This window comes from Protopterus annectens, chromosome 1.part1, assembly GCF_019279795.1.
Source record: "Protopterus annectens isolate FY-2018-M chromosome 1.part1, PAN1.0, whole genome shotgun sequence".
In the NCBI taxonomy this organism is placed as follows: domain Eukaryota; kingdom Metazoa; phylum Chordata; order Ceratodontiformes; family Protopteridae; genus Protopterus; species Protopterus annectens.
The window spans coordinates 296,652,116-296,665,568 of NC_056726.1; the positions used below are offsets into that span (position 1 = coordinate 296,652,116).

A 13,453-nucleotide genomic window follows, 5' to 3' on the forward strand; every position below is an offset into this window, starting at 1 on the left:
ATTGGAAGGATGGAATGAAGTCTGAAACTTGCATACATTGCTATAATGAAATAACATACTTATCATTTTGCTTCAATAGAGCACCTATGTCCTAATGGAAGTTGATTAAGCTCGATTGTGTTAGTGTCAAGACTAGAAGATTTGATGCTGTTGACATATACTATTTGTGGCTTAACATGCCCATATCTTTCCTGCTCTGATTTCATCTAAATAAATCTGGACAGCATAATTTATGAATGACAAACATCTGAACAGAGATGGTGGAACTTCAGTGAAAATTTCCTATTGATCTTGAATGGATGTGATGAAGTCAGAAACTTATATATACTGACTTTGGAAGGATGAAATGAAGTCTGAAACTTGTATACTTTTTTCAGGAAAAACTTATAGGCAGTCACCATGTGAATTTATTGAGGTATAAATGTAGCCATGCAAAGACATGGAGCCCTGACAATTATTGTCACCTAGTAATTATCCTTTTATATTCCTGTCTTAGGAAATGAAATCTCAATGGTGACATTGCCTATTTTTATCGACAGCGATGTTTACTATTCTTCTGTCATCCTTTTCACCGAACATCAGCGATATGTAAAATCTTCTTTTGGGTTATTTAGAAAAAGAAAAGAAGTTTCATGATAGGAATTTATGAAAGTTAGTAGATTTGTTTTCTGCCGCTCTTTGGAAGCCACTATTGGCTATTTAGGTCATCCACTTATTGTTCGTGCTATTTTACCTTTATTGAACATTGCAAATATGTAAAAAATTGCTTCTGGAATTATTCAATAAGTTTTTGATAAGAATTCATGAAGGCTAGCAGACTTGTTTTTTGCTGCTTCTTGGAAGCCACTATTGGCTGTTTAGTTCACCTATTCTGCATATTTTACACATTGGTCTGAGGCATGCCTCCAAGCATGCATGAAAGCAAGCTGTTTCACCGGTTACTTCTTTTGGAAGTGCTATTGGTCACCAACATCACTTATTTTGCATATCTCATCAGTACTATGGATTGTTAACCCGGTTTATGCAAATCAGATGGAGAAATCCAAACATGGATTGGTCCGAATTTTGGTGTTGACATTCTGATTGGGTGAATAATTCTGACTGACTCATATATACAGATGAATGTCCCATTTGATTATATGATCTGAAGAAGAACTATTTGAAAGTGCTTATCGTTGGACAAGGGACTTAATTTTTATTATTTTTGTTTTATTTTTTTCATTAAATTCTGCATTTTAACAGAACTTTTATCACTGGATTGTACAGACAGTTTATTTGCTTTTCAGCACAGTGTTAGCCTGGGTGAATCAGCTGTCTTTTGGTTTGTGGATTATTTATTGGACAGTTCACTGCAGCAAAAGGGAATATCTCTTCATTTTTTTGTTGATAAATTCACCCCAGGGGTTCTACCTGTGTCCATCTTGGATAGGGACAATAGGTGCTGATTGTGGAAATAAAGGTAGAACTTGGCTAGGCTTGTAGGAGCTCTAGGGCCATTAGCCTAGTAACTTCCTATGAGCCTATGATTCCTACATGAGGACATAGTTTGATTCTGTCAAAAGGCTTAGCCTCCTCCCATTGGAAGTTACAGTGAAAACTTCCTGAACTTCATTGAAGTGAATGGGTTAATATTGTTTTGACTTCTACACAGTTCTTTCTTTGATAAGTTGTCTTGACCAAAAACCAGACTAGAAAGGATTGCAGATATTCCTGTCATAAAGTATGAATCCAGTTGTCTATATCCAACTCTCTGAAGAACCCAGGCAATAAATGGGATATTTGTGTTTGGGTTAGTGGCACTATGTCTGTTTCTCTACCAGATAACTGTTTTTTTCATATTGTACTTCCTGTGATGAACCTGAAAAGTGCTCCACAGGGATCAGTGTTCTATCCTGGTTAAAACTGGAAATAAATAAAAAATAAACTTTCTTGCACTGCTAGGTGAATGGTATACAAGGAAGTACTAACAGTTTGCTGCTGCTCCTGTGAAATATTCAAAAGAGTTGTCAGCTCCTGTGACACCCCTGCTCTGGACCAGTAGTCAAGGAGCCTCAATCCTCACCAGTGACACCGGTGAGGGACATTCACTTGGAACAAAAATGGATACAAACAGTATTTTCAGATGCAGCTCTCTGCACCAAGCACAATTTCCCTTAAGAGGACACAGGGAACACGCTCAGTCTGGGGGCTGGGTTTCTCTCTCTCTCTCTCCAGGCCCCCGATAAGACTCCCCACTGGCACAGCTGTAGAGTTGAGTCCTCAGACAAGTGTTCCAAGCCAAGACCTCCACCACCCTCCCTGTGAGAGCAGTGCTCTATGTCTCTGCTCCAAGCAGCTGACACACACACTCTTTGAGATTTGATTTTCACACACACACACACACACACACACACACACACACACACACACACACACACACACACACACACACACACACACACACACTCACATATGCACACACACACACACACACACCTAGGAAAGGCTGGCACAGATTTGCTAGCTCTGCTATCTTTGCCCAGACTATAAGGTCATCATACTGCCACCAGCCAACTACTCTAAGGCTACCAAGGGTACCCTATATGAGTAAAATTAATAGTAATACTAATGATAGTGTTTGGCCAATGCAGCAAGGCTTTCAGAAGTGGCCACAGTGTCACCAAATAAATATAAGCACTTTCAAAGGTTAAAATATTCTCTAAAAGACCAGCCACAATGAAAAGTTTAAGTAGATTTAATAATAAATAATAAAAGAACATGAGAATACTAAATATCTATTTACAATAAACACCAGATTTTCAAACACAGGAAATATTTAAAATAACACAAATGGTAAGGTTAACACAGATATAGAAAAACAGTACTTAACTAATCTCACTATAATTTCCTGACTGATCTAAGCAATTACTATTCCCTGGTTACTTACTAAAGCAAGGCAAGATGAAGTAGGTAAAGGATCCTTCTTTGTCAGGTTTCAAAAACAGACTGCTCTGAGACTTCTGTCTCATCTAGTATTAAAACATTTCAGTACTGGATTACAGAATGGCAGCACATACATCTGGTCATCTGACTCAGGTTCCCACACTACCCCCTTTTGCTAGAAAGTGAACCAGACTTTAGCACATATGTGTTACCATACACACAGATAGAGCTTTGCTGAGATATGTTATAGCATCTGGAAGCTATAAAACCATTTCAAAACTTCTACCCTTCCAGGGTAGCAATTAGTTCACCCCTAAGGATAATACAGTAGGATTCCTAGTTCTGGTTTTCATAGACATTTCATCTCTGGCTTTAATCAGAAGTGTAAGATACAATCTTTATGGCCTAAACCAGGTAACTTAATTTCAGACTATTTTTCAAAGTTAGCTGGACTGATATTAATCTCTTCTCTTAAAGTATTCTCTGTTACAATATATTCATTTCAAATGTTACAAAACAGTCTGACATACAGTTGTATTTCTTATCTGTCCAGCAGGATTCACTGTTGGTACATTTTTAACACAAGCAGCTTTACAAATATGTTTTCAACACAAGTATCTGTACAAATCAGTTTGATATACAGATGACATATAATTTTTTACAAAGCTTCAGCTAGCTATGTTGGCATATGTTACACATCCACTGCCCTACTTTCTCTGACATAGCTGGCACTGCATCACATTGTCACAGCTCCAACCTTAACCTCTTTCAACTCAAAGGTCAAACAATGGCAAATGGCAACTGTAGACCTGGACTGGTCTGGCTAAGGACGCCGCAGAACAGAAAATCTGGAGTGGGAGAAACAGCTGCAAGAATGTGTCCATTGTTGCAATCAAGCCAGGGTTTCTTGATAAATACCAGGTCAATACCACATAGCAAATTCAATATATTACTAGATTTTGTTTGGTAGACCCAGTGTTTTATTGCAGGATCCTTGCCAGCCTTACAGGGGCTCATTTTCCCCAGCACCAGCAGTGATAATAACCAGACCTCTGTATTTATGATCACTCTGCCTCCTGCAAGTATTGATAATGTCAGCAGGTAGCAGAAAGGGGAACAAAAGAGCTGCAGGGCAAAACAGCTGCTCTTGACTATAACTAACACAATCCATGACACAAAAGAATAGTGAAACATATAACAATACACACTTAAAAGAAAACATTAGATAAAACAAATAAATAAAATCAAACAAGTAGCAGCTACAAATAAAAATGATACATCCTGACTAAGCATAAAATAATAGAAGTGGTCTGAAAGGGGCTGGTAATACAAAACAGGAAACAGTGGACTCAGAAAGAGCAATAAAACAGTAATAATAGAGGGGTGAGGAGATACACTAGCCAAACTGTTTCATGATATGTGCTATAGCAGCTCTGTCGAGCTCTGACTGGACTTCAAGTAAAATAAATTTGCTGGGCAGGTGGTAAAGGAAGACAGCCTCACCCACAAAGATGTGGATATTATTTTAAAGTCTACCAGTGTTTGTTTATTACAGTTAATATAAAATTGCAAATATCTAATGCAAAATTGCAAATATCTCCAAAATACAAAGTGGCATGGAAGATGATTACAAAGTGGTCACAAAGGGTCACAAAGTAAAATACTTTAAAGCAGCAATATGGAGTGCTAGGCAGACTCATAGTTCTTCACAGGCCTAACTTTAAAAGGTTCAGATAGGTTTTATGCTAAATGGAACCTAACCGCGTACCTTGCTTGAAATAGCTCAGGAAAAAGGAAAAAAATCTATCCCACATTTCCAAACTTTGATAGTTTTTAATTCATTTTTTGAAGCTATATCTTAATATCTAAAGCACACCAAATTTGCTGACTTCAGGGCTGTAGAATTTCTGCAAACACTGTTGCATACTACAGCATTCATTGATTACTAGAAATTTTCAGTCATTTATGACTGGCAGCCTGCGACTGTCTTGATTATCCTGAATCAACCTCAGTGCCTGGAATTTTCTGTCATTAGTAACATCATGTTTCAGCTAATAGCAAGGATTTTTCTTTCCAAGATAGTAATATAATTTCCCACAATTATAAAAAATAGTGTAGCTGAAATGAAGGAGCATTGCTGCAAACATTTAATACTTTGCTCAGAATTCTATGGCCAAATTAGTAATGAAGGAAGAGAAGCCCACAAAAGACTCAAGGGCTAGAACCAGGTTTTCTGATCTAGTGCCATTTAGTCACCGATCTTAAATAATGTAAATAACATATGATCTTCTAAATAATGGTCCTGCATTAAGATATAAAATCATCATAATAGGTAAAGATGTAGAAATGTTGTTTGTAAATGTAGCAGTAAAACAGTTACATTAAATATAGTACTACAGCATGGTTCCATGTAAGCTCACAGTTTTCCTATTCAGAAACTTTCAAGAGCTAATTTATAACTGCATGAAGTCAGGAGCTTGCAGACAGCACTCATTCAGCTGAGATGCATTGATTACATCTGTCCTTAATTGGGCTCCAAAACCAAGTGAAATTATTTCCACATTCTCACCAACAAGTGGAGGTACAGAAACATTCTTGTTTTCTGCAAGACCCACATTCCAACTTCCCTAGACAACTGTGATCATAATGTTTCACTGATAAGGTTGCTGCTAATAATAGCTGCTTTAATCATTATGATTAAACTAATTATCACAGTTGTAGTCACAAGAGAAAAAATAAAGGTTGCTTCCTGAAAGACCACATTGAGATGCCTAGGAAGCACAACATTTGAATACTGCATCAACAGGATTAGCAGTAAAATCAGGGACAAAAATACTTGCACTTTGAACAATATATATATATATATATATATATATATATATATATATATATATATATATATATATATATATATATATATATATATATGTGTGTGTGTTTACCAGGACAATGGGATTTACAGTGTTCAGAATTCCTTTTGATTTTATCCTCACTATCCACAATTCCAAGGTACTTATTCTGAATTGTTTTTTTTTTTCTTTTTCTTTTTTTTTGACCAAAAATAAGTCAAACATGGCAAATATGGAATGCAGAAGTGAGAAAAGTATGAGCATGCTTAGATAATAAATAACGTCCCATTACAACAGAATAAATAACTGCTTGTGAGCATCTGTGTGTGTGCTTGTGTGCATGCCTGTGTGTGTGTGTGTGTGTGTATGACAGAGAGAGAGAAAGAGAAGTGATACTATTGCATTTCTGAATATGATATATCTTAGCATTCCTGTATTAATTGTATATTCCATCAACTATATTCAGACATTTAAAAAACATACAAGAACTTCAGGGCCAGAAGAAGTAAGAACAAAATATGATCATCTAAGACATTTTCTTGATATAAAACCCTCAAGTCTAGTTTTGTTTCACTAATTACTTATGGGTTGCCTTTCTAAAGGTAATTAACCAAGTGCTATTCAGTTCACTTGTCTGTCCTTTGCCACATTACACTCTATAGTTTTTATTGAAAAATTGTTTGTCCTTTACCACATTACACTCTATAGTTTTTATTGAAAAATTGGCAGTTCCTATGACACCCACATCTTATTTCCCCAGAATAATGTTTCCTAAGAATACAGCTGGCAGACAGTGAAAGTGAAAGTTATTGAATGAGATGGTGTAGCCATTGAATGTTTTCCTCTCAACAGCTTTACTCGTCATAGTTCTATAGTTCACAAAACCAGTAAGCCCACATTTGGATGCATGCCAGAAGGATCAGCATTTTCTAGCTCCTGTTAGCTTCCATCAGAGCTGGCAGCAGCAGCACCTAGCAATCATCTGACTTTATTAATGATACCCAGTAGTTAATGTGACTAAAATGGCAAACATGGTACAGTGGGCCGGCATTTAATAAGTCAGCTGGTTATAAGCCAGCACCTGCTGACTCTTTGCATCAGAGGAGTCAAATTAGAGCAACTCCTTGGGTTTAGTATTACACATTTCTCTTTCATTCATATTAGGCTTATGGCATAGTCCTTGCTGTAGGTCATAATTCTTATCCTTCCTCAACTGAGTCCATCTCTGGTAGCGCAATCGCACCACATATGAGTTCATCTCTGGTAGCGCAATCGCACCACATATGAGTCATGGGTGGAACTGGCATAACAGTTAAGGTCTCTGCCTCATAGACATAATTTACAGGATTTGATTCTAACCTTGGGTTATTGCTAGGCTTAAAATTGCCTTTTAGGGAAGTTAGCCTAGTATTCACCTATGAACTAGTATAATGGATGAATGAACAAGCACATGGCTCATCTGTCCTCATACTTCTCAACCTCTTAGAGCAAGAAATCTGGACAAAGAATAAAAGTGGGGCAAAGGCCCAAAAATAGGGGCAATGTTTAATTGCTGCTCTTACAAACTTAGAAAAGTGATAGAATAACAGGTTTTACATTAGCATGGATTTGTCTGAAGAGTATGAAGTTTGAAACTCAAATGCCTGTCATTATTTTCTAACTTCAGTCTTTAACAATTTGCCACTAATTTTCCAGAAAAATAAAATTTTATGAAAAACAGACCAAAAACATGAGGCAAAAATCTGGACATCCTGTGAAAATCTGTACAGCTGAGCGGTATAGTCCTTGTTACAAATCTAATGTGTTTGTCATCTTCACTGCTAGATATTAATTAGTAAGTGATAAGGCTACAGTCAGGTGCCAGAAAGTCTGCTGTTCAAAATTTCCCTTAGACCTAGCTGGTTTCTCAGTAGTAGCACTAAAATCTGAACCCCTGTGACTAGCACTTGCTCTAGAACCTGCTGGAAAGCACTAGGAAGCCTGAAACTGATACAAGCACTCAACTCTCCTTGTCAATAAGGAGAAATTAATCGTAGGCACTAAACAGCCTATAATTGCAAAGTACCTCGCAAAGGTAAGGGAAAACAGCTCTTAACCTTTACAAAAAAGCACCTAAACAGGCATGTCCAAGGGTCAGCTTCCGGTGATTTCTCCTGTCCACCTGGTGAATCTGGGCATACTGGGACAATGTGGCAACTGCCTCATGTACACAGACAATCCTCTCCTCCTACAACCCAACACTACAACCTGTGAGAGATGCACTTACATAGCCAAACTGGAAGCAAAGCTCTCTCCAGCCAAGATTGTGCTAGACAGTAAAGAGGAGAAGGTTAACACCTGCACAACACCTCACGCAACTCATAGCCCTTCAAAATCCACGCCATCAACACCCACACATAGCAACACTAAACCCACATATGCGGAGGCCCTTAACATTAACCTGCCCAAGCAACAAGGACCTCTGAAGCTGAAATGCAAACAAACACCAGTCACAACCAAAGTGACACATAGCTAAAAACACCAGTGTGCCACCCAACAGCCCCTAAGGCAAGACAATGTACCCAACACTTTAGTCATAGGTGACTCTATAGTCAGGCACACTGATGTCCCACTCACCAGGCTGAACAAGGGGAAAATTACAGTCAGCTGCCTGTCGGGTGCCAGAATCCGCCACATAATGCATGCACTCAAGTCTCTCCCCAACAAGTGCAAATACGACTCTGTCATTGTCCATGCTGAAGTGAATGACTTGAGATGCACCTCCCTGGACTACATGAAAAGAGACATGGAAGAGCTCTTGGATCATGTGGCCAAGGCAGGTATGACCCCAGCCCTGAGTAGCATCCTGCTTTCGCCCAGAATTATACCACAGTATAAGGGCAAAATGATTGACTTCAACAATTGGCTAAGCTTCTGGTGCATTCAAAGGGGATCCAGTATCTGTCTGCCTGGGAAGACATGATCAACAAACCACGATGCTTTGCCAGAGATGGTCTGCACCTGTCACCCCTGGATTCAGGTTACTGGCTAAAGCTCTTGCCACCCCTATAGTGCCTTTTTTCGGCAAGGTTCAAAGGATAAAACCACCACAGTAACAGATACAAGCATGCAAAATCTGAAGGTAATGCTACTCAATACTAGAAGTCTAAACCTCAAAATGCACTCTCTTGAGGCACTCCTAAAAATGGAGAACATCGATATCTGTGCAGTAACTTAGACCTGGTTCAAGGCTCCAGAGAGCACCCCTGCAATACCAGGCTACAACTCTTACCACACTTTTCGGCCACAAAACCAAGACCGAAACACTAAAGGTGGAGCAGTGTCCATATTCACCAAGGATATTCACACCTCCAGGCTAGTTGCCCAGCACAATGCATCTGAAATTCTCCAGGTGCAACTAACACTAGGTAAGATTGCAATCCAAATTATAGCTTGCTACAGATCCCCCACCATGCCCCAAGATTCTCACTACACCTTTCTAAACATACTGGAAAATATTAAGATACAACCAAACACCCTAATACTGGGTGATTTCAACTACCCTGCTATTAACTGGGAAAACTACTTGGGCACCAACTCCTTTTCCCAACGGTTCTTGGAATTCATAAATTCCAATGCCCTGGATCAACTAATCCATTGTCCCACCAGGGACTCCAATATCCTAGACATGGTCATTACCAACATGGGAGATAGATGCTCCATACCAGTGGTCACCCCCTCATTGGTCAGGTCTGACCACACCCACCCCCCAGTAAGGAAACCTCCTTAAAAAACTTCTCCAAAGCCAACTTCATGCTACTGAAGTCAGAAGTGACAAACTTCACGACACCCATGCAGACGGGATCTGAAAGTTCAACTGCAGAATCCTACACTAAGGCACTGTATGAACACATCCACTTGTGCATGAATCGTGCCATCCCAAATAGAACCAAGATGCTCTTCTCCAAAAAAAGGAAGCCAATCTGGTGGTCCCCTGCTATAAACAAACTATACAACAGAAGGAAGAAACTGTTGCAGAAAAGAGGAAAATCCCAGGATGCAAAAATCTCCCTCACCAGCCTCAGTAAGAAGCTGAGATCCCTCATAAAATCCTCAAAAGCTAGTTATAAAAATAAAATTGCCAAAGATTCCAAAGACAACCACAAGGCATTCTATAGTTATGTCAAGAATCTAAATGGCAATGCTCAGATCTGCTCAGAGCTACAACAGAATGGTATTAAATATACTGATCCCAAGGATATTGCCAATTTCCTGACAGATCGATTTTAGTGCCAACTTCACCCCCACCCCCACCCCCTAAAGGGCCCATCTCAATACCAAAAGTTTGCCAAATTCCGGTAATCACAGCCACACAGGTAGAAACTGTACTCTCCAAAGCTAGGAATACAGCACCCATGGGACCAGATGACATCCCAGGCTGTGTACTACATGAACTACAAAATGAACTGGCACCTCACCTAAGTGTCATGTTTAATCATAGCCTCACCTCAGGCTTCGTGCCCACTAAGTGGCACACAGCTACAGTTATCCCACTCCACAAGGAGGGATCCACCTTGGATCCTGGGAACTACTGTTCCATCAGTCTGACAAGCCTGATCTGCAAGGGCATGGAACTCATTATCATGGAACTTATAAACAAAGACATTGGCCACCTTCAAACACTGGACCCCATCCAGTTTGTGAATGGCCGATCTTGTCTCCTGAATCTGATTGACTTCTTCAAATCAGTCTCCAGAGCTGTGGACGAGGGTAAGGCGGTCCACACAGCCTATGTGGACCTCGCCAAGGCCTTTGACACCATCTCCCACTCTGGACTCATAGATAAACTTACTAAGCTGGGCATAAATCCCTACGTCACTTGATGGGATGCCAACTGGTTTACTGACAGAACCCAGACTGTAAAAATAGCCGACTCCAAATCCAGCTCCAGACAAGTGACAAATGGAGTACCTCAGGGTTCAGTCCTGGGGCCACTCTTGTTTGGCATCTACTTTTCTGAAGTACAGGCCAACACTAAGGGACTCTGACTAACAAAGTTCGCAGATGACTGCAAACTGGGAGCCATTATTGAATCCCCAAATGATGTGGATATTCTACAAAAGGGCCTTACAGAAACAGATGCTTGGTGCCAGAGCCATGGGCTCAAGCTCAATGCCAAGAAATGTATAGTAATCCCCTTTGGGAAAAAACATGTACCCATGAATTACCACATAGGTAGCAGTACACTAAACACTGAAAGTGTGACAAGAGACTTAGAGACACAGATGCACAGTGGTCTCACTTTCGATAAACACATCGCCACAACAGTCAGGAAATCTTCTATGTGGCACACCTCATCACTAAGGGCTTTTCATCCAGAAAAAAGGAGGTCATTGTCCCACTGTACTCATCCCTCATTAGACCCATTATAGAGTATAATGCCCTGTTTGGTATGTACCTCACAAGACATCTGCAACAGCTGGAAAGGCCACTGAAATATCTCACTAAAAGAATCACAGGCCTAAAGCAGATGCCATATGCTGACCATCTAAAAAAACTCCAGCTATACTCTGTGGCATATCATCTACTCAGAGGCGATCTCTGCTTAACATACAAGGCCATGTCAAACCCTGAGCTGTTGGACATGCTACACTTAAAGAAATCCCAATCCCTCAGAGCCACACGCTCCAGGGATCTAAACATTGTCATAACGATGAACAAAACATGCCGGAGGGATAGGTTCCTGACCCAGAGACTCTCCATACTCTGGAATAGACTGCCCATACATGTCAAGCAGAGCACTTCATTGGCCCTCTTCAAAAGGAACCTTGATGACTGGATGGGAGATAGGAAATTCACCCTGGTGATCACGTCAGTCGCCCTGCTAGACAGGGGTACAGAGAAGTAAATATTGTGGGAAGAAATATCCAGGGAATTGTTATGGCTAGGCTTGTATAGGCCCTAGGGCTGATAGCCTAGTACCAACCTATGAACCTATGAACCTATGAACATGAATTTAGACTTCACCAGTACACTTTAATGCTAATGAAGATAAATGGTCAACACATTACATAAGTACCGTTGCACATTTTATTTTCTCAGATTTCTCCTGTTAATCAGTATTTGCACAGTAATAACCGTTTCAGTCACCTGGCATACAGATATTGATAGGCATGAGGTCAAAGCCATGCTTTGTGAGTGCTGACGGAAATCTGATAAAGTAATTTGTGAAACTTAATAGCTTTGCCTTAAACTCTGCAGTGGTATCAGTGGATTATTGTTGCTTAGACTTTTTTTTGTATTTCTGAATTAGTAGTACCCATCTTTATGACTGTGTATAATTTGGAGTCATTTTCCAAAGTTATTTCATGCATAGCTCCTGATTTTGGAGGCACAGGGTTGACAGTTATGCTGCAAGGCCACAAATCACTTATCTTGGTATGGCAAACTCATGCAGTTCTATAAATGGAAAAGAGCAGACATGAAAAAGGGGAAAATAAAAGTTATAGGGATGGACCCTACGAAGTTTAAATAGGAGGGAATTAGTTATCTATTTAGTAATGAGGAAAAACACGGAATTGTAAAATATGGTGTTTCAGCTACTGCTCTTTAGCATGTTTATGGCTAACGCAGCAGAGGATTTAGAGAACAGGATGCATCTGTTTGCTTACAACATCAAAATGAAATGGTATTGAGTGACTTGCCATGTCTTATATCTATCAAAATATGCTGGTAAAGCTGACAGGATAAACAGACAAGTAACAGTTGGGTTTAATTCAAAATAACCTGAAAAGTTATGCAGTGTGCGTGTGTGTGTGTGTGTGTGGGTGTGTGTGTGTGTGTGTGTGTGTGTGTGTGTGTGTGTGTGTGTGTGTGTGTGTGTGTGTGTGTGTGTGTGTATTTAGCAAATGCCATATATTAATATGAGTGCAGAAATTAGCTTGAAAAATGAGGGGGGGGGGTTCAGGTACAAGTGTGATTATTACCCTGAAATTTAGTTGATAAAGACACTCCCCCAGATTCACTAACCTCCCGTGCAAGACTAGCTTAGTCCTACATGGAAGAGCCTGTTTAGGAGCAGGACAGCAGCAAGCCATGCATAGTAATGAAGGCAAGCAGGCTGAGCTCCTATGCTTACACGGAGTGTGTACGAGTGCAGGGGGCATGTCTGAGAGCAGAGATCTCGGAATAAACACGCCCCTGCAATGTCGAACAGCAGAAGCTGTTAAGAAATGAGTGAGATCGCTCATAGGTGTCCTCATATCCCCACCAACAGACCCCCATGTGTACAACAGCAACAGGACATTTAAATTAAAAGAAGAAACCCATTTATTTCTTTTAAAAATGCGATTAAAGCTAACTGTAGGTGCGCGGGTGTGTCCCTCACTTAGCTATGGTTAATGTAGCTGAAATAGCAAAAGGAGGATAAAAAGCAGGATATGTGCAAATGAAGCAGTACAGCAATATTGTAGTGAGCAGAGCGTTTGCCTCACGAGCAGTCAACCCCGGTTTGAGTCCCACTACAGTACATTCCATTTCCATGTCATATCACTGTTATGATCAATATATTTAGTTGTATAACCTAATATATAACATATATGTGTGAACTGGAGTAGTAAGCTGTGTAATGAATGATAACCCCATACACTTGCCAAATTCACCACCTCCCCAAGAACCAGTAGACTATTGCTGTCTAAAATATA

At 39.9% G+C, this 13,453-nt stretch overlaps 1 protein-coding gene across 1 annotated transcript in view; it reads right to left on the reverse strand.

Annotated features, from left to right (window-relative positions):
* GSG1 (germ cell associated 1) overlaps positions 1-13,453 on the reverse strand; it is a 993,143-nt gene that overhangs the window by 853,858 nt on the left and 125,832 nt on the right. The window lies entirely within an intron of this gene.